The following is a 21,837-nucleotide window of genomic DNA, read 5'->3' as shown; positions in this document are numbered from 1 at the left end:
CCCCACATACATGTGCATACACAAAGCATCCCACAGCAAGGTGCAGCTAATACAATAAAGTGGGGGGGGGCACAAATTTTCAAGCAATACAAGGGGAGAAGATGTCAGTTTTGTGAATGTGAAAATAAATGGTGTTTATGACATCCTCAGAATGGGAAAAAGTGTATTTCAGGATTTCTAATGTGGCAGAAATTGTGGATGATATTTTATAGAATAGCCTTTAATTAAGATAAAAATCTTGTAGGGGTGCTATCCCTTAGGTCCTTTTGACACATGATGTTTAAAAACTGCAATAAAGTAGACACCTGGTATGTCAATACAGGCTCTTCACAAGTTTGTGTGATATGTCTTCCCCCACTGTATCTCTTTTAATATTTCTCTTGGTACATTCCAGGGCTATCCATAAAGGAATATTACCTGTTCCCAAAACATAATAACCTTTCACATTATTAATTCAACCAGGATTCTTCATACTCACATTTCTCTGCTTAAAAGTCTTGTTATAATTTTCCCTGAAATTTTGCAGAATTAAAAGCTAATGAATTCTTGTTTTCTATTACCTGGCACTTTCATGTTATGCTTATTTCCTTAGGTACATATGACTTCTACTACTGTAAGTCTCTCTAAGTAAGAATGATACTTAAATTGTCTATGTAACCTTAAGTGTTCAGATCAGTGGCCAGCCCTTGATAAATGATTGCTAGATGAATGAATGAATGAGTTAATGAACTGAATTCAAATACTCTGTCAAACTACCATTGTTAAAAGACATACAAGTCAAGTTCATAGCATCAATTTAAAATACTGTTTCTAGAGATGAGGTGCCTAGGTGGCACAGTTGGTTCAACATTCAACTCTTGGTTTCAGCTCAGGTCCTGATCTCACGGTCATGAGACTGAACCCTACATTGGGCTCTGCTCTCAGCGTGAATTCTGCTTGAGATTCTCTCTCCTTTTGCCAATCCCACACCCTCTAAAATAAATACGTCTTTTAAAAATATATATTTGTTCTAGAGATAGATTATGTGACCTGGTCATTCATGTGGCCTTTGCTCTATGAAGAAAGTAGGCTTATAATAAATCATAAATAAGTTCACATTACATTAAATCACAAAATTCAATTTTGTAATTTTACACATTACAGGGCATTTTTGTATTTACTTTATCACTTAGTTCACAAAACGTGCATATATACATATACTACTCTACAAGTGCTTTTCTTTAATAGGATAAAGGCACTAAAGTTCAAAGATTTTTTAAAATTTAATGAATAATACTAAGCTCAATTGAACATAAACTTTATTACAGTTTACAAAGGGAACTTGTCTACCTTATTTTCAAGTAGATACTATCACAGCTATTTTAAAGATATAGATTAATATCACAGCTCTGAATAGAATGAAGTTTAAGGGATACACTACAAACATTCAATAAATGCTTGGTCTTGACACAGATTGTATCTCTCACACTCTGTTTCCCTCCTCCTCTCTATAAACTAATTTTTAAACTTATGAGTCCACTGAAGTTGATTTTAAAAACCAACAAAAAAAGAAACTGTACTTGTGCTAAATATGGAGAAATGATTCCTAATTTTATTTTTTGATTAATATCAGTGATATTGTTGAAACATCAGTTTATGGTGAAAACTATTGTTTTACCTGACGAAGGAACAGAATAAATGTACATTCTCTGAGTGAACTCCACATATCTAAGGAGGCTCCCTTTCTTCAGTCAGGAGCAGTCTACGCAGAATGATGGACAGATGCCAACCCTGCCACTCTGTGAGATGTGCTTAGAGTTTTGAAACGGAGTCATTACACACTCAGAACCTAACAGTTTGACTTGCTTAAAAGATACTTTATACTCAAATTGCGTTAAGCACAATGAAGTTTTCAGAATAATTAGTGTCACCTTGACAAGAGTGACTTGCAGTAAATTATTTTTTAATTTACCTCTAAGCATCATAACTTATCAAATGGCTACATATATAATGGGAAACTGTAACTCCTTGGAGAAAAAAAAAAAAAGATATATTATGAGGACTTATGTTCAGGAAGCACCATGAAATGCACGAATCTACAAAATTCAACTTATTTAAAGATTATATCCTGTCATCAAATAGATCCAGTACTTTGTTTCTTTTAAGATGGGATATTTTCACACGCCTCCTTCTGACTTCTTTCTCATTTCACTGGACTCATTGTTTTTACACCACTACTGTGATCAACTCTAGTATAAACATCTACACACAACACTTTGCAAAAATATTCCTTCAAAGCATTTTTCCCTTTTTTATTTTTTTCTGTTAACCTTCCATGCTCTGAGGAAATGAATCGGTTTGTTATATCTTGTCCTTTAAGATTATCACTATATTTTTAAATTTGAAATAAATTGACTCGAAGTGATTGAAAACTAGGGAATGAAGTAAAATGATAATTTCCTTTATGAAGACTTTACACTAGGTAGTTGCCAACGCAATGGCTTAGGATGCAGCATTAATAAAGATCCAGGCTGACACAGCTGCATATCACTGTCAGAAAGGCAGAGGGCAGAATAGAGACCAGTTGGTACATGCCCAGCTGAGAGGACGGCCACTGCTCAATTACACATAATGCATTCATGTGTTAAGAAAGGGAGACCCTTACAAGATGCAGAGTGAAAGAACAAATCAACCCTTCTATGGCTTGAGTATTTACTCAAAGGACACAAGCAATACCCAGTTCTCCTTAACTTAAAGCAGGGGCTGTAAAATTCCTCAATATTAGTCCTTCGGTTGAAAGGAATGTATCCCACTTCTTAAGATTCTTGCAGTGTCCTTTTCTGGTTTTACTATGCTATAGTAAATTGCACTTATTGCTTAATTTATTTTTAGGTAGATGAAAAAGTCACTGACCTCCATTATTTTCTATAAATAATATGCATATAAAATCAATAACTTACATGAAAATTCATAAAGCAGACCTTCTGTACTCTTAAGTGAAAGGATCTGTATTTTTACAATTGCCTTTGACTAAGTAAGAATGAATAATCCAAATTGGGAAAGAAAAAAAAAAAAAACCCGCATGTCAAGTAATCAGCATGAAATGGTAAGAACTTGATTAGTTAAAAAAATTTCCCCCAAGAACTTGAAGTGATTGCAAAATTGTATGTCATTGAACAGCTTTAGTTCTCTTGTGACTGGAGTTGATATAATGCTGTGGAATATTTGAAGGATCAAGGCGTAAAAGTTCAATAGATGGCAGTATTTTCTATAGTACTACGAGTTAGAGATGTTTACCTGATTTGAGTAAATGTTAATGTTGGTGAAAAGTAAAGTATCACTGATGAATATATTGATAATGTTATGATTTTGTTGATAGCAAAATATTTTAGAGGAAAGGCCATATTTTCAAATTACTATTTACCTTTTCATGAAAGAAAATCTAAATGGCATATTATATATTCAGCATTAATGTTTTATTTAAAACAGGAATTGAAAGAAACAAAACAAGAAAGCTTCTCCTTTGATCAATCAAAATGTGAAGTATATGTTTTAATTATCAGCAAGTTGATATTTCGCTAGTGTACTTCAAAAATGATATCTAGTTCATTTTTTCTTTTTCTTTCAAGTGTTTATTTAAATTCCAGTTAGTTAACCTACACTGTAATATTATTTTCATGTATAGAATTCAGTGACTCATCACTTATACACTCCATCCGGTGCTCATCACAAATACCCTCCTTAATGACCATACCCATTTAGCTCAACCTAAATGCCCACCTCACCTCCAGCAACCCTCAATTCTCTATAGTTAAAGTCTGTTTTATGGTTTGCCTTTCTCTCTCTCTCTCTCTTTTTTTCCCTATGCTCATCTGGTTTTTTTCCCCTTAAATTTCACATATGAGTGAAATCTTTATGGTATTTGTATTTCTCTGACTTACTTCACTTAACATAGTACTCTCTACTTTCATCCACATCATTGCACATGGCAAGATTTCTTTGTCTCTCCTTTTTTGGCTGAGTAATATTCCAGTGTGTGTGTGTGTGTGTATGTGTGTGTGTGTGTGCCACTTTATCCATACATCAGTCCATCAGTTGATGGACATTTGGGCTCTTTCCATAATTGGCTATTGTTGATAATGCCTCTATAAACATTGGGGTGCATGTGTCTCTTTGAATCTTTATTATTTATCCTTTGGATAAATACCTAGTAGGACAATTGCTGGATTATAGGGTAGCTCTATTTTTAAATTGTTAGGTACCTCCATACTGTTTTCTAGAGTGGTTGCACCAGTTTGCATTCCCACCAACAGTTTAAGAGGTTTCCCCTTTCTCTGCATCCTCACCAACATCTCTTTTTCCCTGTGTTGTTAATTCTAGCCATGGTGACAGGTAGGAGGTAATATCATTTTAGTCTGGTTACAGGTATGTATTTTGAAACTTTCTGGGGGTTTTTCTAAATGTCAGTATGTATTTCATTGAGATAGTGTCCTTATATACTTTAGGAGAAGATAAATTCTTCAGCTTTATAGTTAGGTTTTGACATATGTAAATTAGTTCAAGTTTATTCATTGTGATGTTCAACTTTCTATATCTATACAAAATTTTTGTTTGTCAACTATTGAGAGATATATGTTAATGCATCCCACCATTTCACTGGATTTTTCTATTTATCCTTTTGTTTTCTTTAGTTTTGGATTTTCTTAGGTATAACTTGAAATCATGTTACTGGATGCACACAGATTTAAGGCAAGATGTATTCCTCTTGGACTGAAAATGTTTCATTGTGGAACATCTATCTAATAATCATCTATAACTTAAAATCCATTTTATCTGTAATATAACTGTACCAATTTCTTTTTTTTTTTTTTAAGATTTTATTTATTTCTTTGACAGAGAGAGATCACAAGTAGGCAGAGAGGCAGGCAGAGAGAGAGAGGGAAGCAGTCTCCCTGCTGAGCAGAGAGCCCGATGCGGGACTTGATCCCAGGACTCTGAGATCATGACCTGAGCTGAAGGCAATGGCTTAACCCACTGAGCCACCCAGGCACCCAGCTGTACCAATTTCTAAAAAATTTTTGATAAATGGTTAGATGGTATAATGTTTTTCATCATTTTACCTTCAAAGTGTATTCTTTCTATTTTTTAAAAGTTTCATATGAGCCACAAAACTAAGTTTCTGTTATTATTATTATTATTATTATTATTTTTAATTTTAATCTGGCTTCACAATATCCATTGTTTATTTTGATTTAATGTATTTACAATTTTTAATTGTAAATTTTCCTTTTTTTCTTCTTATATTCTTTGAATTAGCAATGTATTTCACTGTCTTCATTTTATCCCTCAGTAATAATTTCTTCTATTTCTTTTTTTCTTTAGTATTTGTTTGATATATTATAATTTATTTTATTTCACCTTAAGTTATAATTTTATCATTCGAAACAAATGGAACAACTTTAAAACTGTTTAACCGCATTGCATTGATTTTTTTTTTTTGCTATTTTGACATCTTATATATTAAACCCTACATAAAATTGTCATTATTTTTGTAGTGTTAGGTAGTAAATAATAATTTTTAAGTCAATAATTTATCCCTTTAGGTGGTATTTCTTCTTTCCTGCATTGCTGTGCTTCCAAAGGAAAATCTAAATATTCTTCAAATATCCCTTCCTGCCGTTCCTTTTAGTACAGGTCTGCTCTCATTGAATTCTTTTCTTTTTTCTTTTTTTTTTTTTTAACTTGTAATTTTTCTTACTTTTTTTAGAGGGCATTTTCATAGGGAGTAGAATTCTGATTTAAAGTCTTCTTATTGGGGCACATGGGTGGCTCAGTGGGTTGAAGCCTCTGCCTTCCACTCAGGTCATGATCCCAGGGTCCTGGGATTGAGCCCCTCATCAGGCTCTCTATTCAGCAGGGAGCCTGCTTCCTCCTCTCTCTCTGCCTGCCTTTCTGACTACTTGTGATCTCTATCTGTCAAATAAATAAAAAAATAAAAATATTTTTAAAAAGCTATAAAAAATAAAGGCTTCTTATTTTAGTAATAAATGACACAATTTAATTGTCAGCTGACCACCATCTTATCTGTTGAAAATCAGTTATCAGTGTTATTGTTATTGCTTTGCTGTAGATTAGTTTATTCTAGTTTAATGGATCTTATTTTAAATATTTTAATTGTATTTGATATTTAAGAGTTTAACTATGGTGCTCCTAAGAAGTACATACTTAAAAAAAAATCTGCTTTTCAATTATAAGAAATGTTTAGGCTATCTTTTGTCAGTGCTAGAAAATTTTGGTCATCGTTTATTCAAATATTTCTTTTGTTTTGTTTTATCACTTCTAGTGGTTGTGCAAAAGCATGCATGCTAGGTCTTTTAGCTGTGTACCATAAATCTATTATTCTTTTTTCTGCGTGTTTACTTATTACTTTTGTCTCTTCTTTAACCTGGAAATTTAAAATTGACTTATATTCTAGTATAATAATCTTCTTTTCCACTGTGTTTACTCTCTAATAACTAGTCTATTAAACCTATTAGGTACACACTTCAGCATTAAAATAATTCAGTTCTATTATTTTCACTTGACTTATTAAATATGCATTATTGGTATCTGCTAAAATTCTCTATTTTTTTCTATGGTTCTTAAACATTAATTATGATCATTTCAAAACTCTTTTCTAACAATTCTAACATCGTCATCATATCTGGGTATTTTTACTGATCTTGTTTCCTTTTGGTTTTGGTAATTTCCCAATTAGAAGTCTGTTTGGAATTATTGACTGAAGATTATATACAAACATTACAGAAGTCCCTGCCTATGTCATCTTCCTCCAGAGTTATTTTCTTACAGATACATGGAATTTCATTTACTTAAATTAGTTATATTTTCCTAGAATTACTTTGTTTCATTTCCCCTTATTCCTGGGAAGTAGCTCTTATTCCTAAACACCAAATTTTCTCTAGTATCAACTGAAGCATTAACTAATACTGACTCCTAGTGTCTACTGGCTTTTGAAATCTCTGTTAGCTCTTTTGTCTTCCAGCTTTGCTTTGTCTCGGTTTCTTGGAGTCTCCATAAATACACATGTTGTATATGTATCTTCAATTATCACAGGAATATTGCTTCACATTTTGGGGACTATTTCTCTGTTGTTTCTTCTTTCCATGCCTTTGTTCTTTTTTGTGTGACTGTGCCAGCCCTGAACCCCAACCTCTGTCTCCACAAACTAATTGTTGCCTGGATTATTTCCCCTAGCACTGAATATTTTTTAAAAAATACCCTGAGTCATTGTCAATATAAAGACTTATACTGTTGGGGCACCTGGGTGGCCCAGTCAGTTAAGTGCCTGCCTTTGGCTCAGGTCATGATCTCAGGGTCTTGGTATCCAACCTGGAGTCTGGCTCCTGGCTCAGCGGGAGCCTGCTTTTCCCTGCCTATCCCCCCACTCATATCTCTCTCTCTCTCTCTCAAGTAAATAAATAAAATCTTTTAAAAATATATATTGTTTTTCTTACTTTCTCTGAAGGATCATGTCTTGGGGTGCCCGAGTGCCTCCATTGTTAAGTGTCTGTCTTTGGCACAGGTCTTGTTCACAAGCCCTTTTGTCAGTCGCCCTGCTCAGCAGGGTATCGACTTCTCCCACTCTGTCAGCCTGCTGCTCCACCTCTTGTGCTCTTTCTCTTTACCTCTGTCAAATAAATAAATGAAATCTTAAAAAAAAAAAAAAAAAAAGATTATATCTCATCCAGGCCTTTTTACATTGAATACTCTCCAGTGACTTGCAATAGCCATGGTATGTTACTGTCCAGCTTCTGTAGCTATCTTCCAAATACCTATCACTTCAAAGTCTTAACTGGAACCACCAACACATTGAAGTTCAAGTTGAAGGAATGTGGATGATACATGAATACTATGTCAATTTGATATCCAATATGGTTAGATTGAAAGTATAAATTCAAAGAAAAGTTGAATTTCTCAAATTAACTGTAAAACTTGCAAGTTTTTGGTCTATTGGAGGTATATTTTCATTCTGCTTTGTAGATACAAAGTGTGTTTATTTAATTTTATGAGATTTAGTATATAAAATAAAAATAATTGAAAATTATTTTATGTTTATCCCATTAAACAGGGTATAGACAATTTTAGAGTATATTTTTCATATAAAGGAATAACTATAAATAAATAAGGATGTGACATTCTTTTAGTTTTAAAGTTGGGTATTTTGAAATAATTTAAGATTATCTATTTAGTAACTTGCCAGTTATAAAATGTCAATAATTTTATGATTTGTTTTTGATCTATTTGGCTGTATGCTATGGCAAAGATATAGATTGATTCCTTTCCTTACCTGTTTTGTGTGAATATGCATGCTTTACTAATAAGCATATATTTCTTAGAAATTTTATAATTACTAATTAGTCTGTACAGATTGTTTTTTTTTAATTCTTCACAAAATGCTGAAGAAAAGTAAGAATGATCTTCAATTAGAATTTATAAGTTTACACAGTTTCTCACATATTTATGTGTTATATTTATGAAGAAAGTGAGCGAATGCTAAAAAAAAAAAGTAGCCCACTTTACTTGTGCTTTGAAGAAAAATTTCTTAGAGGATAATCAGCTTTGTAGCAATGCAGGTTGACATATTGTAACAGCAAATGTGTTAGGGTAAGCGATTTTATTTTATCTTTTTAAATTTTTTAGGTAAGCAATTTTAAATATACTATTCCAGAGTACAGTAGAATACTAATATAGGACAATTGTCCTTTTAATGTGTGACATTGTAATGTGCATTCAGATGATTATAGTATTAGTCATACTATATTTATATAGTAAAAACATTTCAGCCAGGGATTAACATGATGATTAATGATTCATATTTAATACAAGTTTTTTAGATGCAGAAAATCTTAGATTCCTTGGGATTTTTCCTTTATAATTTGAGATATTTCCAATGTAAACTGCGTCTTCTGTGTAAAGCAATTTAAAGCAGAGATATAGAAACTTTCTGGTTAATCTTATCTGTAATGTCAGACAACCTGGAGAAGTCAGATATCACAGCCTAACCACTTACATGTCAGTCCGCCTTCCCCCAGAATCATCTATAAATAAATATTTATCTTATATCAGTAGTCACTTTTCCCAATAAATAATATGAATGTAAGAAAAATATTAATTAGTCCAAATATATACAATTACCAAATTGATTACAGCCTTTGTAGCCTGGGACCTAAGGTCATTTGTAGGGAATGACTTATTTACTGATCTGGCAAAGTTCCTGAAGCAAAGAAACAAGGTCTTTCAAAAAACAATTAGAATCAATATTATCTTGGGACGCCTGGGTGGCTCAGTTGGTTAAGCGGCTGCCTTCGGCTCAGGTCATGATCCCAGCATCCTGGGATTGAGTCCCACATCAGGCTCCTTGCTCGGCAGGGGGCCTGCTTCTCCCTCTGCCTCTAGCCTGCCTCTCCGTCTGCCTGTGCTTGCGCTCTGTATCTCTCTCTCTCTAACAGATAAATAAAAATCTTAAAAAAAAAAAAAAGAATCAATATTATCTTTGAGGGGATAGTGTATTACAAGGAGCAAGCTTCAATAAACCAAATGCCATTGATCTTTCTCACCAAGTCTTCCTTTCTTAAATATACTTCATCTAATCATTAGCAGTCCATGGATACAGTCTAAGAAATTATGTGAAAGAATCACATTATGATGGCATATGAAATTATAGTTCATTCAGAAAGAGAAACATGAAATAATATCTGTATCTTTCTGCCAAACAAAATTATGTAGTCTTTAAACCAAAATGGATAATTATAGCACTGTTTAAAGATGTGTTTGAAACTTGATAATAAGGTAAAATACAACTTAGAGATTTATAATGTACATTGAAGCTAAAAAAGAAAAAATATACTTTATTGATATACTATAATAACTTAGTACCTGAACTTTTATATACATATTGTACCACCTTATATCTCAGCAATTCCCAGCCTTACATCCAGGCACTTAAATCGTAATTATTTCAATATAGTTAACTTTTCCAGATAAGAGAAAATTCTACCTTGAAATATTTCCAAGCATCAAAATGCTATAGATCCTAAAGTAGACAGTTGACATAAAAGACATTTCACTTAGGGGAAAAAAATTCTCTTCACACATTGTCTAATTTTTTCCATGACAGTTATCTAATTTGGGATGCCTGGGTGGCTCAGTGGGTTAAGCCTCTCCCTTCGGCTCAGGTCATGATCTCAGGGTCCTGGGATCGAGCCCCGCATTAGGCTCTCTATTCAGCACGGAGTCTGCTTCCCCTTCTCTCTCTACCTGCCTCTCTGCCTACTTGTGATCTCTCTCTCTCTTTCAAATAAATAAATAAAATATTTTTTTTAAAAGTTATCTAATTATACAAAAATAAATTTAGGTGTAGAAATTAATATTTTGCTTTGACAAAAATTAGCTTCTAATGAAAAAAATAAACCTAAATTTAGAGAATGAGGAGACAAATTGTGGTGTACCTGAACACTGATTTCTGGGGTACCTGGGTGGCTCAGTTGGCTAAGAAACTGCCTTTGCTCAGGTTATAATCCTGGAGTCCTAGGATCGAGGATCCACATAGGGCTCCCTGGTCGGCAAGGAGTCTGCTTCTCTGCTGACCTCTCTCCTCTCATGCTCGCTCTCTCTCATTCTCTCTCTCTGTCTCAAATAAATAAATAAAAATCTTTAAAATAAATAATAAACAAACACTGATTTCTGTATTTTAGAAAATGGTTGGCTTAGTACATATGACTTAGCACTAGAGTATAAAGTGACAGCATCTAATGAATTTCAGAATCTCCTTTTTAATACAGTCACCTCTTCAGCTGGCAAGCTTTCACTGTTCCATATTTGTGTAGGTACTCTCTGTGCTCTCAGTCTCCCTGATGCTGAAAATATAGAGAACATTATGGGACTCAGGCTTCTTTCCTACTGGAGCTCTGTTGTAGAGTTCTGTGCATCCTAAGTGTCATAGCCAAGAAAAATGAGAGTTTAGGGAATTACATGTATTCTGTTACTGATATAATTATAAGCCCTCCCCCCCAATAGGCTTTATATTTCTATGTGATTGTACTGGTGTAGGTGCACTTACACAAATGGCAAATTGGCAAGCTGATGTTGTGAAAGTCCAGAGGGCGTATAAGGCAGAATATAGGCTCCAGAACCTGACATCATTGGTTGTTATCCCTAGAAAAGGAAGAAAGTGTACAATTACAGGAATTCAATAGGCATGTTACTAGAGTTAGTTTTTTAGCATGAAACCAGGGTTTGCTCTGAAATGAAAAAATGGTTAACTCTACCTCTCAGTAAACAGAAGCCAAAACATAGACAGTAACATTAAGAGTTGACATTGCAATCTGAAACAAACTAGGGGAATAGGAGATTAGATACAACTGAATGCAGAGTAGATAAACTGGAAGATAAGTCAGAGGAAACTAGCCAGAATGCATCAGAGAGACCAAAGATAAACAAACAAACAAACAGAAAAGAATTAAAATATATAGCAAACAAACAAACAAAAAACACCCAATTTCCAATGTATAATAATTTGAGTTTCAGAGGAAGACAGGAGAATGATGAGGCCATGTTTAAGAAATAAACAAAAGAACACCTGGGGGGCTCATTCTGTCAAGCATCTGCCTTTAGCTAAGGCCATGATCCCAGGATCCTGTGATTTAATCTCACATTGGGCGCCTGTTCAGCAAGGTGTCTACTTCTCCCTCTGTCTGCCTCTCTCTCTGACAATAAATAAAATCTTTAAAAACAAACAAGCAATAAACTAGACTAGAGGTTTTCAAGAATAAGTGTGGACATTAAGCCTTAGACAAATAATCATAAGAAATCTCAAATGTGATGGAAAAACATTATCATCTAGATGTGTGATGGTGAAGTTTAGACTTTGAAAAATGAAAATAAAAGAATATGACACTCTGGGACGCCTGGGTGGCTCAGTTGGTTGGACGACTGCCTTCGGCTCAGGTCATGATCCTGGAGTCCCGGGATCGAGTCCCGCATCAGACTCCCAGCTCCATGGGGAGTCTGCTTCTCTCTCTGACCTTCTCCTCGTTCATGTTCTCTCTCACTGTCTCTCTCTCAAGTAAATAAATAAAATATTTAAAAAAAAAAAAAAAAAAAAAAAAGAATATGACACTCTGTGGGATTCTCATTGACAATAATGGAGTACAGAGGACAATAGAAACTTGGCCTCAAATTTGATGAGAAGATGAAATATAACTGTAACTTTAGAAATCTTTAACCAGTTAAATTGCATTAAAAATGAGGGTGTAAAAAAAACATATGTTAAAACAAAAATAATGAGTTCACTGTTCAAAGAACATCTTTGGAAAAGTGCTTAAGATGTATGTTTTCTATTTCAATCATTAACATTCATCCTCATTTTACTTATTTCCCTAGGAAATTCTATTTGGAATAGACTTTTACTGACTTCTCATCTTGATGTCTCTCTTAACTGCCCTGGTATAGTCAATTATTTGTTCACAGTTACCCATTCTCTCTCTGCCTTCGACATACTTTCTTATAAGTAGAAAATATTTTCCCATTAATTTAGGATAAGCTAGTTAATTTGCTTTGGTCAATGACATTTGAAATGTCATGGTTTGAATCACATCTGAGCAGAAACCTTAATAAGCTTGAATGCTTTGGCTCTATTTATTTATTTATTTATTTTGTTTTTAAGATTTTATTTATTTACTTGAGAGAGAGAGTTGTAGAGAGATCATGAGATGGGGGAGGGTCAGAGGGAGAAGCAGACTCCTTGCTGAGCAGGGAGCCTGGTGCAGGACTCGATCCCAGGACTCCAGGATCATGACCTAAGCCGAGGCAGTTGCCTAACTGACTAAGCCACTCAGGTGCCCTGGCTCAGTTTCTCTTGTTCTTGGCCTCCAGTCTGAGAAGAACATAAGTTAGAAAAAAGATACTCCTTTAGTCTACTGAGAAAGCATTGGGGCTTAGTGGAGATAAGCACACCAGAGCCCAACAGAGCTTCACCAAGCCAGAGTTCTTACATAATACAAGAAGAAATAATATTTGTGATTATGAATTATTGAGATGGAATTTATTTCCTAATGCAACAGAAATTGACTAATAAAATGATTATGCATTCTATGTTATATCTCTAGAAGCAAGTTTCTGTCACCACCACACCAAAACAACAAATTATGTGGAATTATGTTTGAAGAAGAAAATAGTATGAAGTGAACCTTATAGGATTTTAGAAAATGACTGTGTTCTGCTTTGGTAACCATTTTCATGGGATAAGTTGGAAGGTAGAAAATACAGCTAATGACCCTCATGGCTTCAAGAGAAGAGGTTTTAGGGAAGAATGTCTGTAGTGTGAGTTGATTGCTATGTGCTGCATTTGATAAGACACTACCAAGAGACAAGCTCAGAAAAACACACACACTCACACATACACATCTGTATGTCTCTTCTCTAACAGACATTAAAGGGAGGAGGAAGAAACCAAAAATCTCATGACTTTCAGGCCGAAAATATAAATTTAAAGGATTTACAAATAAGTTAGCCTCAGAGCCCTGGGGGCAGAAATCCTTATAACAACCGCACAGAACAGTTATGGAATTACCATGAGCCTTTAACATTCTTTTCCTTTCAAATAGGGCCTTTATTTTTATTATTTTGTCTTTATTTATCCCTGCTTTTATGTTGAATTTGTGGTGAGGAAATAAATTTGTCCTTCTGATTCAGTGGTCTCTGGATCAAACTCTGATATGACTGTATCCATGATTTTGAAATTCAAGCCGGGTTTCATAGTTTTTAAAGAGATTTGGGGGTGGGAGCAGATAAATGGATTTCATCTATAAGCGTCGGACAGATATTTGTGAGTGGAGGATGAACTATGAAAGATTGTATTGTTTGTTCATGATTGTTAGTCCCTTCCCCTCTTTCATCATGTTTTCCTGTAGGTAGCAAATATGTCCTGCTTTAACTCTATGCTTTGACAATGACTTTGGCCTACAGAATATGACATGTTTAAGCAGAAGCTTTCTATTTTCATGATCGTGCATCCTTCCAGTGGTTGCTTTTTCAGGTCATATTCTGGAATGAAAATTCATTTGGAATTGAGCCTATCCCAACAGAGTGATAGTTGAATCATATTTTTCTTCTGGTGTGTGTGTGTGTGTGTGTGTGTGTGTGTGTGTGTGTTGTTTGTATTCACACAAAAAAAGGTGGTTTTTTATTAAATCACCAGGACAGGACCTTTGGGCAGAAATAGCTACACTGGGATTATGAAGAGTGACTGATTTTGTAATTTTTAGTTAGTAAGGGTTAGGGATGGCTTAGGTCTGTAAGGAATTTGCAAGCAAGGCTTCCAGGACCTTGCAGGGCTAGCTCCTGTTAAGATGAAGTCATTTACTACTATTAGTAAAACTTTGGTCATGAGACATTCAGATGTATATCAGCGGGCCATATGTTTGGAGAATGATCGCTAACATGAATCTTGCAGGAGTAGCAATAAAGGAAATTTCCAAAGTGATTCTGATATGTTAAGGAAGACTTACAGGATCCTGGAGGTCAGGTTAATGTCAAGCTAAGGTTGCTTTTGCCTCTAGCAAAGTATTATCATGAAGGCTGTTAAGTTCCCTGAGGAAGGTCACTGCCTGCCTCAAGTATCTGTCAATGGGCTGCTTTTTATAAGGAAATTTAATTTTTTTCCACATTTTTTTTGCCTTTGTCCTCCACATCATTCCCCCATGAAGAAATCTGACCCTTAAATCTTTGAGGTTGCTGAGGGTGGGACGTCTTATCTTCTGTAATTTCTTCCTGCTGAATGAGGGGTGTAGCGATGTCTCTATCTATGGGTCAACATAGGTCAGTTGGAGACTTACATACAGAACTTACAAAAGGCAGAGGCAGCTAAATCCAAAGCAGACCACATGGATGAATCTCCCCACGTAGAAAGGATCATCTGTCAGTTTAAAGTCAGGGCATTGAAGGAATCTTCGCACCAGGTAAAAAGACATGAGAGAAAAGAGCAAAACAAGATTGGAGTAACAAAAAGAGGGGCACCCGGGTGGCTCAGTTGGTTAAGCTTCTACTTTCAGCTCAGGTCACGATCCTGGGGTCTGGGGATTAAGTCCCATAGTGGGCCCTCTGCCCAGCAGGGGGTATGCTTTTCTCTCTCCCTCTGCCTCTCCCTCTTCTCATGCTCGTTCTCTCTCGCGCGCTTGTGCTCTCTCTTGTGCTCGCTCTCCCTCTCTCTCTCAGATAAATAAATCTTAAAAAAAAAAAAAAAAAAAAAAAAAGGAAAATCAAAAAGAAAAGCCCAAATAAGAGTGCTTTGGTAGTTGACAAAAACCCTCCTCTGGTACAGGAGCTTAATCATTAAAGGAAAGAGGGTTGGTTTACGTGCCAGTTTGAGTATTTGTGTCTTTTAGTAACCCTGTCACATTTTTGTGGTATCTGGAGTATAAACAGACACTCTGTTTTAATAAAGCATAGGTTCCTCCTTGAGCTGTAGTTAGGATATCAAGGCACCGTTCAGTGTTAGAGGGCCACCTTTTGAATTAGTGCATGTCAAGCTTAGTTAAAGATGGTCACTGTATGCTTGGATAAATCCTCTATTTGCAATTTTATACCAATAGAGGCAGCTCCTGGGCAACCCCCTGAAAAACAAGGCTAAGAGATAAAACCATCATGAAGCCCTCTTTATGTGATATCTAGCCTTAACACTATTCTCATTATGAGGAATCACTGGCAAATATGAGAAGACTGGATAGGGTCATCCCTCAGTGCAATATCCAATCCAGTCATGAGGAAAGTGATTCATTATTTTCATATTCCATAGTTAACCCCATGAAGTGGGGTATACTCCAGCTTTTTAAGGAAAAATGTTGTCACCCCAACTATACAAAATTGATCAGTGATAGCTGAGTTATACCACTGTTGGGGGAATCCATTCCATTTTCCTGCTATTCAAGTAACCATATGCCCATGGGATCCTGTTATCTACTCCACAGAATAGTAAGCATGAATCTTATGAAGATTGTCTTTACATGAGCTCTTGTGGCAATTTCTCTGAAGTTTACCTCAAGTTATCTAGTTTAGGCAAACAGCATTCAAAGACAATTAGAGAATTTAAGATTCACAAAGGTGTGTTACTGAGACATAATTTTTCTCTCTATAACTACCTTCATTTCCAGAGACAGCTAAATCAGGATAATTCTTTGTAAAACAAGTCCAATTTTAACAAAATTGGCTAATTATTTACATAAGCCCAGCAAGAATATTGATTGACCATATAGATCTTTTAAAATCTGCTTTGTTGGAGCTTTTTATAAGGATTTTCAATGAAACTTTTAGTATCCTCTCTGGGCCAGAAGCCTAGTCAAATACATATCATCAGACACGCCTTCAATATCTGTAGTTTGGGTGAATTCCTCTTCTTCGGGTCCCCAAATATCCTGAGGTTCCTGCACCTGCCAAAAAGCAACAGTCTTTACTTAACTGGCAAGGCTACTTTAAACTCTGTAAGCAAGGAAACAGGCCAACATTTCCCGTGGGGCTTTATGGCTCCATAAATTCAGCCTTAGTTCCTTCCAGCTCTCTATCTGGTCATATCTGCGTCTATGCATGTCTCCCTCAAATATGGCATCCCAGTCAAAGTCTTTTTAAAACAACCAATGTTTTGGGATACCTGGGTGGGCTCACTTGGTTAGGTGACTGCCTTTGGCTCAGGGCACGATCCTGAAGTCCCAGGATTGAATCCCACATCAAGCTCCCTGCTCAGCAGGGAGTCTGCTTCTCCTGCTGACCTCTCTCCTCTCATGCTCTCTCTCTTTCTCTCTCTCTCTCAAATAAATATAAAATAAATAAATAAAATAAAACAACCAATGTTTCCAATTAGCTTCTGTTATGAGGAGGAGATTTTTATTGAATTTATGCAAATGACTATGACTACCGTGAAAGAAGAAATACTCCCTGAGACTTTGAATTTCAGAGGGTTCTGGTAGAGAGAAAAGTTAATCGCTTCAATTAATCCATAATTAAATACTTTACCACATTTCTGTAAAGCATAGATATTTTAGGAGAAAATTTCCTTAATTTGGAAGAGCAAATATTAGAGAACCAACAAGAGTCACAAAGACTATAATCATTTCCCTCAATTCATTTAGTCCCATGTAACCAAATTTATTCCATTTGAATGCACGTTCTGGAAATTCCTACCCAGTTTGGTTTTAGGATTTTAAAGATATCAAATACCTGTATTTGTTAAAAGTACTTTTCATGAATCTGTGTTGCTTGGGTGGCTCAGTCAGTTCAGCTTCTGACTCTTGATTTCAGCTCAGGTCATGATCTCAGGGTCTTGAGATCAAACCCTGCACTGGGCTCCAGGCTCAGCAAGGATTCCTGCTTAAGATTCTCTCCTTCTGTCCCTCTCCCTGTTCATACACACTCTCTCTAAAATAAAAAACATAATAAATAAATAAATATTTTAAAAAGTCCTACTCATGAATCTCCTTGAAGATGAAACACATTTCATAAGAGCATCAGAATAGTAACTATCACCAAAGACTTAAAAATGGACATCATTAAAAATTTGATGTGAGTTCACTATAATGCATTTACAAGGAAATTCAGTTATATAACACTTCAATAATCATACTATCAAGGGATGACCTTATACCAGAACACAACATACCAAATAAACAAGCCTAACTAGTCAAAGAGGACTTCATTTACAATTTAAATCTTGAGGAAGTCTGTTGAAAATCCTAGAAAATTTATAAAGTACTTGCCTAACTAGGATTTCAGATCGTCAAAGATGTGATAAAGACAAAACATAGAGACTAGGGGCGCCTGGGTGGCTCAGTGGGTTAAGCTGCTGCCTTCGGTTCAGGTCATGATCTCAGGGTCCTGGGATCAAGCCCCACATCAGGCTTTCTGCTCAGCAGGTAGCCTGCTTCCCTTCCTCTCTCTCTGCCTGCCTCTCTGCCTACTTGTGATCTCTCACTGTCAAATAAATAAATAAAATATTTTATAAAAAAAAAAAAGACATAGGGACTAGTTTTTCTGGGAAGATAAAGAAAATAGAAAACAAATTAGTAAACAAATTTTTTTTTGTCTTCATCTGCTCATAGTTTTCATATAAAACAAGGTGGAATTAAATATTTGCTGTTGTAAGCTACTGAGCTATTTTGGTGATTAATCAACACATAAACAGTTAATAAACATGCTAAATCTGTTATTTTTAGAATTATCACTGTGTCATCTAGTATATATATTTTTTTATCCTGTATCTTGCTCATTTTCTCTCTCCTTCATGAGAATGTACACTTGGTAAGAATGAGAACTTTTGTCTGTTTTGTTTTCTGTATTCCCAGTACCTGAAACTATGCCAGCATGAGGTAAGTAACATGTACAGAACAAGCTGACAAAACCTAGGCTGACCCCAAATTTCAGATGGGTCACTGCAAATTCATAAATAAGGATGAACATTTAAAGAAAAAAAAAGTTGGAATGGGGCAGAGAAAAGCAGTTATCAACATCCATTTGACAAATAGATAGAGTGGATTTCACAGAGTATTTAGGAAGCACACACATGTATACCCGGGGGTCTGGTATATTTCCACAATATATTAGAAAACGGGAGACACTGGTATTAACCATCAAAGTGACCATAGATAAATTGACATCCTGAAGTTTTACAAATTGGTTAAACATTATATGCTGTTTATGCTTTAAAAGAAAATACAAGATTGATGTTACACAGCATATAACCTTTTTGTGAACTTGAGCAGAGTACTCTAAGGGATATTTTGGCAACTGTAAAAGTGCTGATTAGGCTGTGCTATAAATTATCCAAGATGGGTATTTTTTTTCCCCAGAGGGAGTAATTACAGAGTAAAAATAATACGAAAGGCAAAAGGTCATTCACCATGTATTCCAAGATTCTAGGAATTATGGCCTTTGTTAATCTTATTTAGATAAAAGTGAACTTTTTTCCTAAATAGTAAACTGATTCCTTCTATGCAATTGAGCCACATCATGGATAGAAATGACAAAGCTTCAGGCTGTTAGTCAGAGATTTACATTTTGAATCATACCCTTTAAAGTTTCTCCCAAGTGTCCTTCAAGTCTATAAAGAATGCCAATTCTAATAAATAACAGGTAAATGAAGGTTCAGATGTAATTATTATTATTCAAAAATGAGAATATTTAATTATTTATGGATTGTTGGATCTCAGCTTTCAGAATTCTTAAAGGTAATACTATATATTATATATCTTTATAAATGGTATTAGCATTTTTGTTAGAATTGGTATTTAGAATAAGGTTTGTCTGATATCTTTTCTTATTGTGGGATAATTCAATATATTTCCTCCCATGGTTAATTAAGCTATATTAAAAATGTGACACATAATGGTATTTATTGGATTAAAGTTGCAAAGGTACATGTGAATGTTGTCTTTATGTCAGACATTAATAAAATAAAACACTTAAGCATCAGTTGTATACTAGGCTCTTTAGAAGGAACCCAATACCAAAGTTCTTGGTTTCTTTGAAATTAAATTTATAGCAAGTCTATTTTTTATATTCTTTGTGATCTTTATTATCAGAGACATCCAAAGTCATTGATTTATTCTCCTTTTATCATGATATATATTATATGTAATATATATAACTCATATGATATATATCATATTTTGTTATAATATTTTAAATATTATATCCAATTAATATATGCAATATAATATATATTATTCTTATATGTTATATGCATATGATATATAATACATAATAATATTATTATATAAGATTATATGGTATAGATTTCCAATTTCCTCTTCTATTAATCTTATATATATGTTACATATACATTTCTAATTTCCTCTTCTATTAATCCTACAGTTCTCTCACTAGAATATCCCCTTTTACACACACACACACACACACACACACACACACTCAGGTTTTATTTTCCTAATTGCTTGTATTTCTTATCTTATTAGAGAGGCTTTTTATTCATTCTCTATTGATTCATCTGTTAATGGAGACTTGAGTTGTTCCCACATCTCAGCCCTTGTGAATAATGCTACAGAGAACATGGTAATATAGACATTTATTTGAGTTCTAATTTCAGATTTTTGGGATATGTACCCAGAAGTGGAATTTCTGGATCATATAATAGTTCTAGTTTTTAATTTTTGAGGAACCTCTATATTGTTTTCCATAGCTATTGCACCACATTTTACCTTCCCACCAACAGTGTAAGGGTTCCAATTTCTCCATAATGCTACCAACACTTTTTGTCTTTGGTGTTTTGGTAATAGTCATTCTACCAGGTGTGCAGTGATCTCTACATGTAGTTTTTATTTTTCATTTCCATGATAATTAATGATGTTGAATATCTTTTTATATAATTTCTGGCTATTTGAATGTCTTCTTTGGAGAAATGTCTTCTTAAATCCTTTGCCGGTTTTGTAATGGCTTCTTCTTTTATTTTTATTTTAAAATTTTAAATTTTGCTCTTGACTTGAAATTCTTTGTATATTATGGAAATGAACCCCTTATCACATAAATGGCTTACAGGTATTTTCTCCTATTCTGTAGGCTGCTTTTTCATTCTGTTGATTGTCTCCTATCCTGTGCAGTAGTTTTTAGTTTGGTGTAGACCCACTCATCCATTTTTTCTTTGATGCCTGAGTTTTTGATATCATATCCAGGAAATAATTGCCAACCCAATATCAAGAAGATTTTCCCTATATTTTCTTTCAGGAATTCAAATCTTCAAGCCTTATATTTAAATTGTTGATATGTTTTGAATTGGTTTTGTGTGTGCTGTAATATAGTGGGCAAATTTCTTTTTTTTTTGCAAGTGCATATCTAGTTTTCCCAATACCATTTGATGAAGAAACTGTTTTTTCCTGTTGTTTAATGTTGATACTCTTATCAAAATTCAGCTGGCGGTCTATGCTTGGGTTTACTTCTGGGCTCTCTATTCTGTTTCACTGGTCTGTATGTGTATCTTTACACTATGTCATATTGTTTCAAATACTGTAGCCTTGTAATATAGTTTGAAATCAGGACATTTGAAGCTTCTAGTTTTGTTCTTTTTTTTCTACTTGCTTCATTCTCCGTATTTTGTAGTTCTGTATTTTCTGTATTTTGAGGATGCTTTGTTTTGTTTTGTTTTTCTATTTCCATGAAAAACACATATGGAAGTGTAATTAGAATGGCACAGCACCAATCTGTAGATTGTTTTAGGTAATATGGACCCTTTAACAGTATTAAGTCTTCCAATGTTTAAACACAAGATGTCTTTCTGTTTATTCATATTTCCTTTAATTTCCTTCATCAATGTTTTGTATTTTCTAGTACATAGTCATTTCACCTCATTGGTTAAATTTCTTTTTAAGTATGTTATTATATTTAATGGTATTGCAAGTTAGACTGTTTTCTGAATTTCCTTTTTGGATGGTTTGTTGTTAATGTGCAGAGACAGCTGATTTTTGTGTTTTGATTTTATATCCTGCAACTTTACTGAACTTGTTCATTCTAATAGTAATGTGTGTGTGTGTGTGTGTGTGTGTGTGTGTGTGTGTGTGTGTGTGTGTTAGTCTTTGGGCTTTCTACCTATAAGATCTTGTCATCTGGTAACAGAAATATTACTTCTTCCTCTTTAATTGGATTCCTATTATTATTTTTTTTTTTCTTTTTAACTTCTCTGGCTAAAACTTCCAGTACTATGTTGGCTAGAAGTAGAAATATTAGGCATTCTTGCTTTTATCCAGATCTGAGAAGGAAGATTTTTAATTTTTCATCAATGAATATGATGTTAAGCTATGAACT

At 34.4% G+C, this 21,837-nt stretch overlaps 1 protein-coding gene across 6 annotated transcripts in view; it reads left to right on the top strand.

Annotated features, from left to right (window-relative positions):
- Nucleotides 1-21,837, top strand: part of CDH18 (cadherin 18) — a 981,465-nt gene that overhangs the window by 860,903 nt on the left and 98,725 nt on the right. The gene's annotated exons all lie outside the window — the stretch shown is intronic.

This window comes from Mustela lutreola, chromosome 5 (genome assembly GCF_030435805.1).
Source record: "Mustela lutreola isolate mMusLut2 chromosome 5, mMusLut2.pri, whole genome shotgun sequence".
NCBI classification, from domain to species: domain Eukaryota; kingdom Metazoa; phylum Chordata; class Mammalia; order Carnivora; family Mustelidae; genus Mustela; species Mustela lutreola.
Note: the sequence above shows the minus strand (reverse complement) of the source record. Positions and strands in the feature narration are given on the sequence as shown.